Source organism: Cygnus olor, chromosome 4, assembly GCF_009769625.2.
Source record: "Cygnus olor isolate bCygOlo1 chromosome 4, bCygOlo1.pri.v2, whole genome shotgun sequence".
Classification (NCBI taxonomy): Eukaryota; Metazoa; Chordata; class Aves; order Anseriformes; family Anatidae; genus Cygnus; species Cygnus olor.
In genome coordinates this window covers 42,153,883-42,170,942 of record NC_049172.1, presented here as the reverse complement: position 1 = coordinate 42,170,942, position 17,060 = coordinate 42,153,883, and the positions used below count along the sequence as shown (strand labels likewise).

Sequence of the window (17,060 nt, the reverse complement as noted above, 5' to 3'; positions counted from 1 at the left end):
TATTGTATTAGTATTAGTTGTCGGTATATTAAGACCAAGCCTTACAGTAGGATCTGCTTGTAGACTCTATTCCTGTGTGGCATCCCATTAAGTTCAATGGGATTGTGCATTGAATAAAAGTTCAGTGCAAGATCAGAGCTTTGATTGCAAGCTCTTTGTGGCAACAAGGTTGTCTAATTCTATGTTTTATAAAGTGCTGTGAACATCTATAAAGCTATATAAAAGCATAATAAATAAAGTGACAACAGAAGCAATAAAAACATAAGGCTAGTTGATGTAAGCAGTCAGTGGAAGAACAGCAGTGTTGGATACAGAAACTAGCTACCATACATTTAGCTACTGGAAACCATGTGTGTCATATCAGGCAGCAGCAAAAATGCCTCATCCATAAAGCATACTTATTCTAACATTTTGCTAGGTTTGTGTTATTGTCCTGTACCATTAGGTACTGTGTGCACGGTATTGCAGCCTCGTGCATATCATCCTTTTTTACTATATTAAACTTAATTAGGGAGTTTGGTGGCATCCAACCCAGAGTGCCCATTTAACCATGAAAACAGCTTTTCTTCTGTGATTTTGCTACCTATGTATTTACACACCATAGAAGATTTAGTAAGCAGAACGACAATTAGACCATTACAGAACAGTCTAAAATTCCTCTACAAAGACTTAGTCATAACCGATTACAATTTTGTGAGTATCTGCTACTTGGTACACTCTAATTCATAATGCAGAAAAATATATATATATATATGTTTTTTATGACTATGCCAATCAACTGCATAGAGTCACCAGTTGAAGCTTATCAGAACCCAATAATCTCTACATGCAGTAATCAATATGCACGTCTCTTCACCTGAAACAGTATTTCAGCAAAAAACTCAAAGCTGGCAGAGCTCCTTTAGTAGCCAGATGAGAAAACTTGAACTGGCCCATGTAAGAAGTGAATGTTTCTTTTTCTGGTCATGTAATATACGAGACCAAGTGAAAGATTCAGATTTGCACTTAGAATTTCCCAATGCTTAGAAACGGTATTCCAGTGTTTGGAGATTTGTCTCTGGACAAAATGGAGGCATATAGAAACACAGAATCATAGAATCATTTAGGTCAGAAAAGACTTCTAAGATCATCAAGTCCAACCGTTAATCTAGCACCAAGTCTACCACTAGACCACATCCCTAAGCACCATATCTATGTGTCTTTTGAATACTTCCAGGAATGATGACTCATCTGCTCCCCTAGGCAGCCTGTTCCAATGCCTCACAACCCTTTCAGTGAATAACTTTTTCCTAATATCCAACCTAAACCTCCCCTGGTGCAACTTGAGGCCATTTCCTCTTGTCCTATCACTTGTTGCTTGGGAGAAGCGACTGACCCCCACTCTGCCACAACCTCCCTTGAGGTAGTTGTAGAGAGTCATAAGGTTTCCCCTGAGCATCCTTTTCTCTAGGCAAATACACCTATATATAGGTATTCTCTATATACACATACCTCAAATCAGATTCTACAAAAAACTGTCACTTAAATGTTTAACAGAGAATAGAGCAACTTTGATTTTATATTTTTCTGCAAGGTTTTTCTTTTTTTTCCCTGTATCTTGAAATCCACTGACAAAATAGAGACAGATAAACTTGAGGGATCTTCCTTAAGAAGGATTTTCTTCTTTAAGACGACTTCAAGATAGCCTCAATCATCATGAATCACATATAAAAAATGGTGATGCAGACCCAAAACTCCGTGTACAAATATGTAATCTCAACAAGTTAAAGCTAGAACTCTGTAAAAGCAATGGTTACTAATGATAAACACCTACATCTACATTATCATGCACTACACACCAATGCGAAGAGTATTTAAGTGTGAAAAAGTTGCTGCTGAGGACCCAAATTCCACACATTAAGCATTTGAGGGATAATGCTTTGGGCCTTTCTAATTTTTTGGTTTGCTTTTTTGTTAAACTTTGGATCAGTCTGGTCCCATGGCCTGGAAGTCCTATATCAGCTGGAATACATTAGCCTCAATGCTGCAGCATATCTTCCAGCATAGTTTCATCTGAAAGGAATCCAGTTCATGTACTCCAAGATCACTTGCCAATGCATATCAAAGCAAGGAAAGTGGGGACAACTGGGACACTGTTCAAAAGTATACGCCTGTGCTGAACTAAATCATACAGGTAGATGCTCCCCATCTATGTTCTTCAACAAACACATTGCAGTGTGGAGACTGGCAGAGTTCACAGAGCCTTTTCTACTGGTTTGCAGGGACAATGACAAGTTTGGTATGGTCTTTATATAAAATAACAATAATAATAAATTATATGAACAGAAAACTAAGACAACATTATTCCTTCCCTATGATACATGTTTTCCACATACCAATTGGTCAGGCTTCAACAACAGGTTTGCTATGTAAATGCAAATGGAAACGAGATAGTCTATGCAACTATGAAATGAATAAACTGATTAGTTACATCATCTTTCTGTTAGGCTATGATCACATTACAGAAAAGTCTGAGAAATCCTACCCTAAGAAATTCCTATGTCATTTCCTTTCAAGCTTCTTCAAAAATGATGCAGTATGTTGGCTCCAGTATTACAGTGGGAGACTACACATTTATCTTGATTTACTTAACCTCATCAGAGAGAAAAAAAATCTTTACATTAAAACAGTTTGATGTAATGACATAGATTGTCCTCTTCTAAGCATCAGTGTATAAAACACAAGGTAATTTTTTTTTTTTCTAAAGGAAAACTAAAAATTCCTCCATATGCCCTTTTCTGTAAAATCTAAACATCTGCTTAGGATCCTGATGCTGTAACACAATATTGCTGCAGCTTTTGCAGTTACAAATAAATACATCTTAAAACAAAGTACTGTAAATCTGTTTCTCCTCCATTTGCCTGCCAAATTCAGAACTTAAAAAGCTCTGACCTGGGTCTTCTAATCAGTTTCTGACCTCTCTTGGGAGCTGCAAAGGTGGAGGGAGCCAGCCATGGCTGGTACCACTCCATCCTCTCATAGTAGAGCTCTCCCTGGTACACATGTGCCAGATCCAGAAATACTTTGTGCTTCCCACTCCCAGCCCTGAGAAAAGAAAAGGTGTTGGAGGAAATGGGAGTCACACTAAGTCTGTGGCCAAGGCAGCAGAGCTCAGAAGGAGGATCCCCTTAAAAGACTGAAATTTAGCTGTGCAGCTCAAACCTCCTGTGAATTTTGTTTGATAAGCAAGACTCACAGGCATTAATGATGTCTAGAGTCAAAACCTTACTTAAATACATCTTTGATCTGGCACGCTATGATCAAGTATACCCACCAAAGACACCATGAAGGTCTTAATAGATATGAAAACCTGAAAATGTTTTTAGAATACTAAAAACAGAATGGTTACAACAAATAGAGCCTGGGATCCAATTGGACAGAACTAGCAGCTGTATTTTACCATCTTTCTGCTCAGGATACACCTTGTGAACTGAAACAAAAATCTCACAATACTTCTTCAGGAATATCCTATGAATGCTGTTTGTGCTACTCCCATCTCACAAATACATAGATGAAGACAAAATAATACTTAGTAATTTACCGTGTGTGTATAGGAAACAAAAAGGAAAAATAAGAAAGAATTTGATTGTACTTAGTTTCATGCTAGTACCAGATCACAAATCTCTTTAACTCACTGTTATTATGGTTCCTGTTTCCTGGGACTGTGAACCAAGATCATGGAACCAATGTGTCATATTTGTCCATCAAGGTAAAAGAATAGAAAGATATTTTATTTTATTTTCAATATCAATTCACCTCTTCAATATCACAGTATTCAGGCAGCTGTTCTAAAAATAATCACTTTTAAGTTTGGAAGGCTTTAGATAAAAAGTGCATTTTGTTTCTCGCTGATAAATTATTTCTGATTACAGTTACTCATTATGAGTTATGCAGTTATCAGCTCTTCATAAAACGACTAACCCCCCAAACCTGCTATGTGTGTGTGTGTGTGTGTGGGGGGGGGGGTGCTGTTTGTTTATTGCGTTCTACCTCCTTCCCTTGTTTCATTTTCTTCTGGTGGAAGACTCTGCCAAATATTTAAAAGCCCTCCTTGGCAAGTAGTAAAATAATTTGGACAGAGTATACTGCAATTAGAATTTTTTGGCAGGTTCCACATTTTGGATGTTGATGAGAAGAGTATTAGTTTTAATATACTTGACCAGTTCATTATTTCAGATAATTTCCTGCCACGCAGCACCATTGCTACAGATTGTGTTGCTTAGAAAATCAGCAAGGAGACACATCACAATTTTTATTTTTTTATTTTTTTTAAGTGCAGATAACATTAAATAAATCTGTTTTTCCTCACCCCATCTGTCACTCACTCAAACGTCCAATCTTAATTTTCTCCCTAACCTTCTGTGTCCGAAAAGTGTTTCTTACTCTTCAGAATGTAATATCATGTCACTTACTATACAAGCAGAGGTTGTAGAACACATGGAGTGACACATTTGCATTGCTGTCATTAGAGGCCAAATTCAATTATTCTCTCTTTTGCTTGGCTTTGCTACCACAAAAATCCACATGCACCTCACAACAGCACATTTTTGGGTGGTGGGGGGTTGAGGACAAGAGCTGTGACCTTATGCAGGTTTGTGAACTCCAGAAGCCATACAGCATTTTTATTGGATCCTGTTCTAAATTTGTGTCAGCACTTCCTTTATAAATCCTTATTTTGATATGGATTATAAACTGCTCATAAAAAATCCTGCCTAGACTGAAAGGCTATTTTGTTGGGGTGTGGGGTGTTAAGTACCAGCCTTGATGATTTGGTCTTTCAAGACCCTAAGATTACAAACAAAACATACCTTGTGAGAGTTCAGAAACATTTTTACCAGTTAGAAACTTGTTCTCTTTATGCTTTACAGTTAAAGTATAAGGCAAGCTGTTTGCTGGAGTTTTTATTTCCCCTACATCATTTTTCCAATAAAAATTTCCAATGAAACCATCAGTAACAGACCACAATGCAAGACATGCCATTATATACATTTCTCCCCCTGCTAGAAATAGTCCTAATGGTTGGTGTTGTTTCTTCCTTACAGTTATCACCTCAAAAAAAAAAAAGAAAAAAAACTCATAAAACTAAGTCAGGGTCAGAGTGCACTGAGGTCAAAAAAGAGTCAAGATCCATGTCCTCACAGTCAGGGAGGGTTGCTTTTCCTAATCTTTCTGTCTATTTGTGGTATTTGACAATAAAATTGCATTTACCTATCACTGTGAACAACACTGCTCAGGAATCAGCACCTGGCTTGTTAGCATTCTCAGTTCCTCATTGCTGCCTCTCACACATGCCATCAACCTTTCTGCAAATGGAGTAGTACCCAAATAGACCATAATAAAGTTAGGATTACCTAACAGTCACAATGGTTAACACACTAAGTTTTGCTTTCAGAAAGTAAGTGCATTCTTTCTGAGGACAAGATAACAGAGCGGGAAAAAAGGTACACTTTTAAAACAGTCTTAGTGATTTCTCCAAAATTTTCTCGTCGACAATCATCTCACATTGCAGAGCAACCTATGAAAATAAGCTGGCCTTTCTCAGTGTTTTTCTCCCTAGTCACAGAGTAGCTTTGCTATTTAAGTATGTCTTAAACCTACTACTTCTCAGAGACGTTAGTATGTTCAGGAAAATGCACATAGCATTCACTGTAAACTGCATATTCCCTACCAACACCGTAATACACACAAGTCATGTGCAAAAGCTCCAAGAATGACCAGACGCCTTAATGAGACCTCTGAGAGACAGAGAACAAGCATATCAAAGTGATTTTAAAAGTTCAAGGCTAGTGATAACTTGAAGTTCATTGTGAAAATGCTATGAAAAGCTGACAGGAAGAAAAATCCACAGGAGTCTGTAATGCAGTAGACAGAACTGCATTGAATTTAGCTTTCTGGAAGCACTGATCTAGAGTCACGTATTGCAGGGAAAGATATCCACTTGGTCTCTGGTGGTGGTGCTTTCACAACTATCGTAAATAGTTTGATATGAGTGTTCCTGGCAACATCAGTGGCTGAGTACTGCAGAAGCTGCATAATGCTTTATTGATGATTTGCAGAAACCCTTGAGTGTTTATATCTTCAGCAGACCATCAAATCCAAGAAACGCTTTGGTCAGTTAACAATCACCCTGGGAAACAAAGTGCTGCTGCCATTATTAAGGATGCTAGTTTCTATCTAATGACTTAAATCAGCTGTCGTTCTTTGGGGTGACAGGTATGCTTGAACATTATGCAGAACATGTTACTTCTAAAAGGGGATCGTGATTGGTTATTGATCTCTATTGCTTTCATCACCACATCCACACCTGCTATTTATGTCAATCTCAATAACTGGTTACATGTACGTATACACGCAGCAGATATATGACAACTTCAAGAAAGCTTGTGGATCTTGCTTATTGTATTCCACATTTTTTGTTTTCTCAACTCTATTTGATGGCAGTTTCTTTTTAAAATAAGGCAAAGATTTTTTATTCTTTTTTTTTTTTTTAACTGTTGAATACTAACACATTTTTTCACTAAAACTCAGATTTTATTTGTTGTAACAGTATTCAGATCTTGAGTAGCTGGGGGAATCTTAGTTCCATCACATATAATAAACAGAAAAAAAAACCATATATTTAAAGTAGATACATTCATTAGAGATAATCACTAAAAGTTTAAATATGGATGGACATACTTGTAACATTCCCACCAAAAATACCTATTCATGCTAAACCCTACAGAATGTAAAGAAATTAAAAATCAATAAAAGGAATGTTAAGCAAATCACTTAAGTTTCATATATGCTTTCAGCTTTCTTGTTTAAATGAGGATAGACCAGGCTCCAAATGAAATCCATGAGAGATACATGTCAGATACCTGCAAGGATCTGGGCCTCTGTTCTCTACAGAGTTTCAACTCCTGATGTTTCACTTTTTCCTTCTTGCAATATGCTGATAAACAGACTTGGAAATATAGCTGGAATTGCAGCATTCCTCTAAGTTTTTGTTTGTTTGTCTTCTGTCCTCAAATCCAAAGCCAAGTACATAATTAAAAGAAAACAATTATATGAACTCATCTGTATGAGTTCAAAAGAAACAGGGTGAGTACAAAAGGAAAGGAATCCCTCACACATATAACCAGTCACTAATAGGAACTAGAAGCATAAACCACAAACAAGGGCATATTCTCCAAGACAACTAAGTCACCTGAAAACTGAAGATAAAGTCAAAACTGTAGCTTCCTCCAGTAAACAAAGAAAAAGTACACTTTACCTTTGTTATGTTTCAAATGTAAATGACAGAGGTCATTTCTAGCACTCACTTCATGCTTCAAGGAAAAGAATTTTCTTCTGCAGAGTATTCCACACTTAGCATACTGAATCTAGCAAAAGCAGAAAAAAAACAACAAAAAAACATTATCTTAAAGACTAGAATTAGAAGAAGAAAACAAATGGAGATGAGTTTTAGAGACTGTTGCACAGCTGAGAGGCACAAAATACTTACTGATGCGAAATAACAGCACGCACAAATGTAGGTTACACCTGAAATCAAATTAGCTATTTATGCATTTACAAATTTACAAACTAGAATGGGCATATGTTAGGTGAGACCTACAGCTGGTACAAATCAGCAATCAAGTTTACATGCTCTGAGAATTCATCCCTCAGAAATTCTTGTGCCTAGGTATTTGCACTCTCTGTGTCTATTTTTGATACTTTGCCCTTACATTACTAGACAACTGAGTAAAATGGTCACAGGGAAATCAAACCAATGCCTACATCAGTAGCATCAAGGTCTGCTAAACTGAACACACTAGATATCACTTATTTTTGTTTCTTTCAGACATTTGTATCACAACATACTGAAGTTATGCTATGAAATGTATATAGAAAAGGGCTAAATGCTGTTTCAACGAACTTTGTGACATCAACAAAACCTAACACTGAACCCAAAATGGTTCAAAAGCAAACTTTTGAACTCAAGAAGGGGGTAAATGATTATTCATCCTCTATCTACTGAAATACAGATGATAATGCTACATCTACAGTAGATAACCTTTGCTGAGTCATAATTCTGAAACATCACATCTTTATTTAGCTAAAACAGCATATAAGAATTCTGGCCACAAAACAGTGTTTCCCAGGAATAGCTTTTCTTTCTGCACAAAATTAATATTTTGGGATGCAATCCATTTTAATTGCAAAACTGGCAGGATTTAGCTCAACCCGGTAGTTGTTCTGTCTGCTGGATTATACAGATTTGAATTAATTTCAGGGTCAACTTTATGCACTCGAGTGAAAGTATACCACAATGCACAACATTTCCTCTCATGTCTCCAGTCTCAAATTATGATCCACTTCTCTTATACTTTAAAGCATCAGGATCCTATCTTATCCCTTCAAGAATTAATATAGACTAAATTTCTCTCCACTGGGCTCAGTGTACTACAATCTTGTAGCTAGCCTGCTTATGTTCAGTGTTGTCTCTCATTATATCAACAAGCATGTGAGCATGCTAGAACAGTCCATGACCTCTCCCTCATGCTCCATCCAGTGGGAGAAGCATGTTGCAGAAAGTCATGCTGCAGATGCTATATATCTAGAGGCTATGGATGTAGATGCTATATACCTAGATCTTTGCATCTAGCCAGGCTGTTCAATAACCTGATCCAGTAACCACAGTCGGTCCCAGCAGTTATTATTCAGTAACCACAGCTGGTCCCAGTAGTTATTATCCCACTGCTGGAGTCAGCAGAAGTTGTCGATTGCATTCAAGACTGTCTGCAATAAATTGAAGTACAATCTGCTTCAAGAAAACTACGGTATCTTTTTTTTTTTTTTTTTTTTTCCAAAAAAAGTTCTGATAAGCAGGGAATAAAGGAAGTATTTCTGCTCACATGTGGGTGGGAGATGGCAGGAGTAGTTCAGATATTTTGCAGGTGGAAAATCTTTCTCTAGGTGGAAACAAAAGATAAAAGGAAATGAGGGTCTTTATGCTTGTGTCTTCACTCTATTAAAACAACCGCCATAACATCAGCTTTGTTTCAACTCCCCTGCTTGGCTGGATGAAGCTTCCTGGCAAACATGAGATCAGAGCTGATAGCACAGAGACTGCTAATGAAGAGTTCCCCTGCCACTACCTTAATGTAGGTTATGCCCCTACCCTTATGTAGGGTAAGATACGGGTGATTCACCCTACAGAGTGCTTTTCTGGAATAACAAAGAAAATCCTCTTCTGTGAAAGATGCCCAGAAATGCATAGGCCAGTGAAAAATTCCTAGAGCTACCTCTTTTTTCAGGGTGTTTATGGATTCTGGATGACAGGCTGGCATCAGCAATAGCCAGTTGAACTTAGCTGAGCTAAGAACTTCCTTCAGAAGAATGAAAAATGAGTAATCTTGTAGTGCAGAGTTCTGGGGCCCTCAGTGCTCTTCTGTAGTATCTCTGATCCATTTTGGCCCTATGCTGAACAGAGCTCATATTTAACTGTTGAGTTGAAAACTCCCTATAATTATAAGCCTGAGGAACAGATGAGTTTATTTGATTTACACCATATGATAAAAAGACCCTGGGCCAGATTAGATAGCTTAGTTTACAAATAATAAATGAGGTCATTTGACCCAGAAATCTCTGGTTAAAAGTTTGTCAAAGTTTGTCTAACATATGGAACGTGTACATAAACATATAAAACATAAAAAATGTATTCCCAAGTGTTTTCTAAAGCATTTCACAAAAACAAACTTCTTCACTCAAATATCATATTCATCTGAGCTTGCATAAATAAAATTGGTAATATTGTTTGAAAGGTACCTGCAGCTATCTGTAAGGGCCATTAGCTCTTCTGTAATTTCCACAGGTGTACTTTAAGCACAACTTTTTGCAAGTCTGACCACAAGGAGACTGTTTAGACTGGACGTATTTCTTTTCAATCAGAAAATCTCTGAGCAGTGTAGACAATGGAAGCTCTTTGAAGGCAATTATTGTTTTGTTTTGCCTTATGAAAAAAAAAAAAAAAAGTACATCTGAAGTTTCTTTCAGGTGTTTTTATTTTCTAGCAAAATATATTCCTCATCTTGCAATGTTCTGTACTAAGGGAACATCCAGGACTAGAGAACGGATCTCTATTGTGTTTATGAATTATCTGAGATCACACTATAAGTTATTACAACTTTTACTATCTGAAATAATTTAATGGTCACCCACAAATTGTGCAACTGGTTACCTAATACACATCATGTGATTTTTCTCTTTCTTGATTAGATTAAGCAAATCTGAGCCAGGGGCTCAAAATGTGCTTTTCATGAGTGTTCCTGTGAACAAAAAGGTACTTTCACTAATATTCACAGAAGGAAAATAAAAGCCCCAGGTCAGGAAATCACTAAAGCATGTGTTTAATTCCATCCCTTCTTAAGAAAGTAGTTATGCGTATACTTAAGTTGCATTGCTTTACTGCTGTCTGAATAGGGCTGCTTTTCTGAACCAGAACCAACAAAGAGGCAGCCACAGTTCAATCCTCTTTAAACCCTAAAAACAGTTTACAGAGAATGAAGACTTCTGATTTACTCCAGAAAACATGCCCTTTTAAAAGTAGCTGATTTCAAATCTTTCTAACCTCTAATAGTTTGTATTCAGTTAATATTGGCCTTGAGTCCTCTGTCCTTAAATTCTCATGCCCTGGTCTGTTCAAAATACACCTAAAAGAGGTGACCCTGTATGTCTGATTATATAAAATCTGTCCTTTTATTTTTTTTCAAGCTGGATACAACAACAATTAGAGTTAATGGAAAGATTTAATTGATTTCAATGAGAGTTGGATGAAGAACTGATAGTTTAACTCTGGACACTCTCTTTTGAAAATTTTCACTAAGGTGGTGATCCAACTCCCAGTGAAGTTAGTAGAAGGATTTGCGTCGGGATTTGGATCATACCTCTGTTCTTCTTGGAGTCAAATTCTCTTTGTCAATATGCACATGCACATATACACAGATCTAAATGAAAACAAATGTTTGGCAACCTGTGACAGAAAGTCCAAATCTGTATCTGTATATTTGGGCCAAACCAAAATTGTTACGCTTGACATAAACATCGTTATGCTGATCTGGTTTTGTTTTTGCTTACTAGTAATTGTTTGGTGAATATAAATCTAAATCCTCCTTTTTTCTTTTTTTTTTTTTTGGGGGGGGGGTGTTGCATAAATGTATTCTTCTGTCACTGTAGACAGTAAAATGAGAAGGGATTTCTATGCAAAACTGTGTTCAGACTTGTCATAACTTGACAAAAATAATCCTCTCAGACTAGAACTTTCCATGCTTGTTCTCCATCAAAAGTAATTCTGTTTTTGCCAAGTATGAAGAAATTTGGTTCAGTTCCTCCTAGTTTCCAAAATACAAGAGGTTTCTCATTTAGGATCCATTCTACACTCAAAACAAAAGGGATGTGGGCCGGATTCCCAGAGGTGCAGAGCTCTTGCATTTCTCATTGGCTTTAGTATTGCTAAAATCAGCTTCTGTGTTTTTAAAATATGAATACCAAGGGGATTAGAGAATACAGACTTGGACACAATGAGAAAAATGGGGTCTTGGCTAGCCCAGTCACAGGGTGTATAGATGTTGCTGATTGCTTCATCTGCTGAAAGAATCATGCTAACATAGCAGTTTTCATAACAGCATATAAGGACAGGAACAAGGTAGATAACAGGGAAGATGAAGAGATGAAAAAGAATCTAAATCTTACAAACCTCTGTAGAGCTTTGTGTTCAAAACAACCTTTTCTGCTATATGGATAAAAAAAATTACAATTTATACAGTTAATGGCTCAGGGCAGTACATAACCCTAAACCTACAGACCAATCCACAGCCCTAGCGACAAAATAATTGTTCCAGCCCCTTGCACCTTTCCAAAGTGGTGCAGACACCCTTCCAATTTCAGGCTAAGAAGATCCGTTCCATGTTGTCCTACCCCTCTAAGCACCAGCTCAGATTACTAATCAACTGTCCAGATCATTCTGCAGTTACTTAGTGTTTTCCAAGACATTGTGCCAGTCTAGTTTTTCCTATATGAAACAAGTATCATCAAACTATTTATATTACCAGGTTCTCAGGGTATTAGGTAGCCACTTCTAAAGTACATGCATACCACCTAACAGTGATATGCAAAATAACCAGCTATGGAGAAATTGTACCTAAGAATCACTGAACAGGAAGCAAAAAAATAATGTAAGATTGACCTAGTAAGAATCTAATCCCTATGGTTTGAAAACTGTTTTATTAATCTCATCAGCAAGGTAACAAGGAAGGGCTTTTGGCTACTTATTCTCCGCCTGACATAAGATACTTCTCTCAACTCATCTATTTGTAGGAGTAAAAGGTTTTCAGATTTTTCTGAGCATTTTGCCCATTTTTTTTGTTTGTTTTTTAAACAAAATCAAAAGATTGCAGAGCCTGAAAAATCCTTGTAATAATAACTACCAAACTAAAATCTTGCAGTGAGAATTTGGAATGATATTAAAAGGCAATACAGTGATCAATAAGCTGTTTAGTAAGTGGATACTTCTTAAAAAGTAAGGAAGTTACAAAACTTCTTTAAGCATTGAAGAAATGTAACATTAACAGAGTAGCTAGGCTGAAGAAGGGAGGTCCAATGGGAAGCACCAGTGAAAAAGACAGTAGATAGAACTAGAGGGGTTCTCCTTCTGATTTGTGGCAACCATTTCTGGTTTATTTTGTCTGCTCTGTAGGGCTTTTTCCCAATTAGGGCTTTAAAACATTATTCTAGGAAAAGGATGACAATGATGGAAAGAATAAAGTGACTGACATCAAGCCCATAACTTGGGAGCAAAATACTCAGAAACAATAAATGCAATCACCTGGGACAGAAGGTGACAGTGATCTGAAGGACAACTGCATCTAGACAGAGAAAATAATACAGATCACACCAAAATTCTTTAGCTTGGGTGGCTACTAACAATTTATGCATGAAAACTGGGTCCCTGAAACAGTTCATCAGACTACTGTCTATCTAAGTTTTTGTTTAATTTATGCACCTTGCTACTGCTTTTAATGCCATAAAGTCAGCAAATTAAAATAAATGAAAAGAGAACACAAATTCCCCTCCTGTTGGGGATTATAAATAGGCTGTGAGTTAGGGAACAGCAATAGCCACTTCCAAATGGCTAGACCCATGAAAGAAAACAGGCAATAAGAGTCCCAAGGGGTGACATATGCCAAAATGTCTAGATAATCTGTTTGTTCATCTCCAGGCAGGTACTGACAACTCCTCTCTAAAGGGAAGGCTTCATGCTTTGTTGACACCTTATTTAACTTCCACATCAGATGAATAAAAACCCACCACGATGCCTGTGCTACACAGTTCTTAGTTTCAAGACCAGAGCATAATTTTAAGAAATCCGTCCAATGACTGACTTACAAAAAGCAGCAATATCCTGCTGGAAATAAGGGGTGCCCTTTCAAAGACACCCGTCCTCTCACTGCCAAGGTTGTACACAACTTTCTAGTTTTTCTAGACCGATCACTTGTCTCAAACAGCCAAAATATATAATTGTATACAATTGGAAAGAACAAAAGGAAAACGGTTGCTCTGGGAAGTGTATGTTACCATTGCAAAGAGAATATATATTTTTTTTTTTTTTTTTAAATCTTGATTACCTTTACCAATTTCTACTAAATCTCCTATCATCTACTAAACGACATGTATAACTTTAGCATACCTCCTAATTTAGGTCTGAAAAGTTTTCTGCACTTCCTGCTTGTTGAAGAGCTACTTCACAAACAGACACTAGAACTCCATTTCTTGGGGAACTAGCAGTGTTGCTCATATTTAACCTTGTTGCCTATGCCTCTATACAGGCTAAATCACGTCAGTTTCTGTGGGAGGAAGATTTAAGTCCTGAGCCACAACCTCACAGCACTGGAGAGGCCTGTCTTTCAAAGAATGAGATTAAGTGTATGTAATCTGTCAGAGAAAGTTCAGATTGGTAAATGTGGCAGAACAAAAGGACAAGTCTTCAAATTGCTTTACGTAGCAAGATTTGGAAGAAATGCGCCGACTGTACATTCTCTACCCTCATTATATTCTTGGAGTTTTGACTTCCTCTGTTACTCCCTAGCCACAGATAGGTATCTAAACATAGGGAAGGCAGACTGTTTTCACAGCTGCTAATACTGTGTTATACCTATGTACTGTAGGCCACACAGGGGGAGCACAGTCACTTGACTATTAAAATAATAAGATGTAGTTTAAATCAACGGGCTTTAATTGTGTTCCTTAACATTCAGTTTTGTACTTAGAAGAAAAGTAGCTAGTAAAAGGAGAGTAGGTAGATTCTTTGAGGGAATCAGAACAGGAGAGAATGCAAACCACCACCATTTTGCAGCCCTTTACCTATACTAGACACACATACACGGCTCTGCATTTCAGAACATATCATTGCCTCCCAGCATCTAAGCACCTGGTAGGGCAACAAAATATATATTTTTTCCCTCCTAAATAACCACTAAGGAATTTAAAAAATAAAAATAAAAAATCTTATTTCAATTGATGAACAAACTACTTATATTCGGTACAGGGCTCAGTGCATTCCTAGCACAAAGTCTTACCTCACTATGTGATGCTGGCCCTTACTGGTCAACGCAATTGTCTAGTGGCATATAAATGAATAAATAAATAAATAAATCACTTTCTTCCCTTTATTTACAGAGGGGCAGGTTATCACCACCCCCCCCCCAAAAAAAAAAAAAAAATAAAGGATCCTGATACCAAAAAATTGGTATGCCTGTTGATAGTGGTTCTGAAACATTTACTGTTCAAACCTGCAACTTCTGGTAATTCATGTAGGTCCATTACAAGGGATGGAGTTTTGCCAATAGGCCAACTGATGACCTGCCTGGTAGAACAAAAGAAACTTAGCCTTGATCATTCTTTTATTGTTCTCACACTTTCTTTTGCAGATTTAGACATGTAAGACAACAGTTTAAAATAACCCTACTATTTATTATTCTAGGAGCAATGTTTTCTTAATGGTACAGTCAAAATGTGTCTGGAATTTAGAAAAACAGTGTATTTTCCAACAATACACCAACCAATCAAAAAGTGACATTCCATATCCAGAATAAAAAGTCATGGCTGTTAGAAAACAAGAAAAAATATATCATAAAAAAGAAAATACTGCTAAGGCTAAAAATCTATAAAGTAACACTGACCTTTTTATATACCTCATAAACAGCACAGAAATATTCTTGCTTCTGCCAAACATTCCAGCTTGCAATGGCGTTCCAAATTTTCATTAGCACCGTAACCACTCTGACAGATAGCCAGTGGCACATATTTGTTCACTTCTGCTTCTGGAAAAAAAGTTTAAAAAAAAATAAAAACTACCCCCACAGGTCTCTGTTATATCACCATGGCATCTCTAGATAGTGAAGCAGCAGAGGGACAAAGCTCAGACCTGAGATGTGCCCAGACCAGAAACCCAGGCTCCAACACAGATTTCTGAAGACTTTCTTTGGAATAAGCCCTTTCCTTAAAATTGAATGCTCCAAAAGCAGCCATTTACCTCCCAAACTGGGCAGCATTTATGAGTCCATTAGTGAGATTAGCTTCACTATCTTCCCAAACAGACTTCAACAAATCCAGTGGCAAAACAAATAGAAGCTCATTTTCACTTCTTTTTTTTCCAGTCAAACCTACTAAGGCAGACAAGAACAAGGAGGCAGGATGGTTGGCTCTGCAACAAATTTCCTACCTAGGAACAGAACAATAGAAAAGACCTCTGAGGCTACTGAATCCAGTTCCTTCTTATCACAGGCAACCGTCATAAAATACTTTTCATAATCTGTTTCTAATCCATTTTAAAAATAAACGGAGGAGGATATTTTGTTTTTATCATACCAGTAATGGTACCGAGTCCCACACCTCCCATGGAGCATAGGAGTTCATGTACACCAACCATGACACATTTCACTTTCCCGTTGTTTTTTCTGACTGGTTAAGCCATGCAAACCTCTGGATTTGTTTGGAGTTTTTTGCTTGTTTGTTTGTTGGATTGTTTTTCCCTCCAACTCTTAATCTATTTAAATAGCTATATAGATGAACAGAAATTAATAATGCTGAGCTGCAACACTTTAGGCCCTGACTCGGTAAAGTATTTAAACACAAATTAAAACTTAAGATGCTTCTTCAGAGCTGGAACAGCACATACATGTGTTGGCAACCAAGGACACTATTTAAGACCCTTTTGAGCATAACTTGAAGGCTAAATGTGTGTGTGTTTATATGGGGATAAACTGATTATTCTCAGAAGACTGCGGTGGAACATTTGACAACTATACATTTAAACAGCTTAAATTGTACATTAATCTTTATTTTTTATTTTTTTACCCAGTTCAAATGCGATTAAAAATTTATTGATTTCTCAACCGTGACATGAAAACAAAATGCCATAGGTCTTTTACTGTCTTAGCAATATAGAACAGGAATTTATGAGGCAGGGTAGACCACAGACAAAAGCATTGACCGTTCAAGACTCAGACTTGGATTCTGATGATAACTATCTCAAAACTTGAGATAACACAATCTAGGACTTACAATAAATTAGCAGATACTTCTAAATATTTATGCTGACAGTTTTTGAGATGATGGTATTTACCTCAATATCGTACAAGACATTTTGATATTTAAGATATTCCAGAGCAAGAAGCGTAGTTGGTGGCTACCACTGATGCTGTTATGTAGGTATACAAAAGACTGTGCTAGAACAATCACTAATAAAACAAAAAGGAACAAGGCAGGATTCTTTTGTTCTTTCTCTGCTGAAAAGAAACAGAGAAAAGGGAACAGAATTGGAAACCCAGTAGTTTGTGTTTTTCCAGTTCTCTTCCCTGTAATATATGGATGGAGAACAAAACTGATTAACAGGACTTTGGCTTGGGGTATGATATTTAGGTGTCACAATAAAGTCTATGAACTCCTCACCAAATATTGTTTCAGCTGCTTTGGAGTACACTTCACAGTCACATAGTGTT

General features: G+C 37.0%; 1 long non-coding RNA gene across 1 annotated transcript; it reads right to left on the bottom strand.

Annotated features, from left to right (window-relative positions):
* Nucleotides 1-7,300: 7,300 nt before the first annotated feature.
* LOC121069123 lies at nt 7,301-15,751 on the bottom strand. Its single transcript, XR_005819285.1, has 3 exons — nt 15,593-15,751; nt 15,240-15,380; nt 7,301-7,403 (listed from the first exon to the last, which is right to left on the bottom strand). It is a non-coding gene; the product is annotated as an uncharacterized LOC121069123 (long non-coding RNA).
* Nucleotides 15,752-17,060: the final 1,309 nt, after the last annotated feature.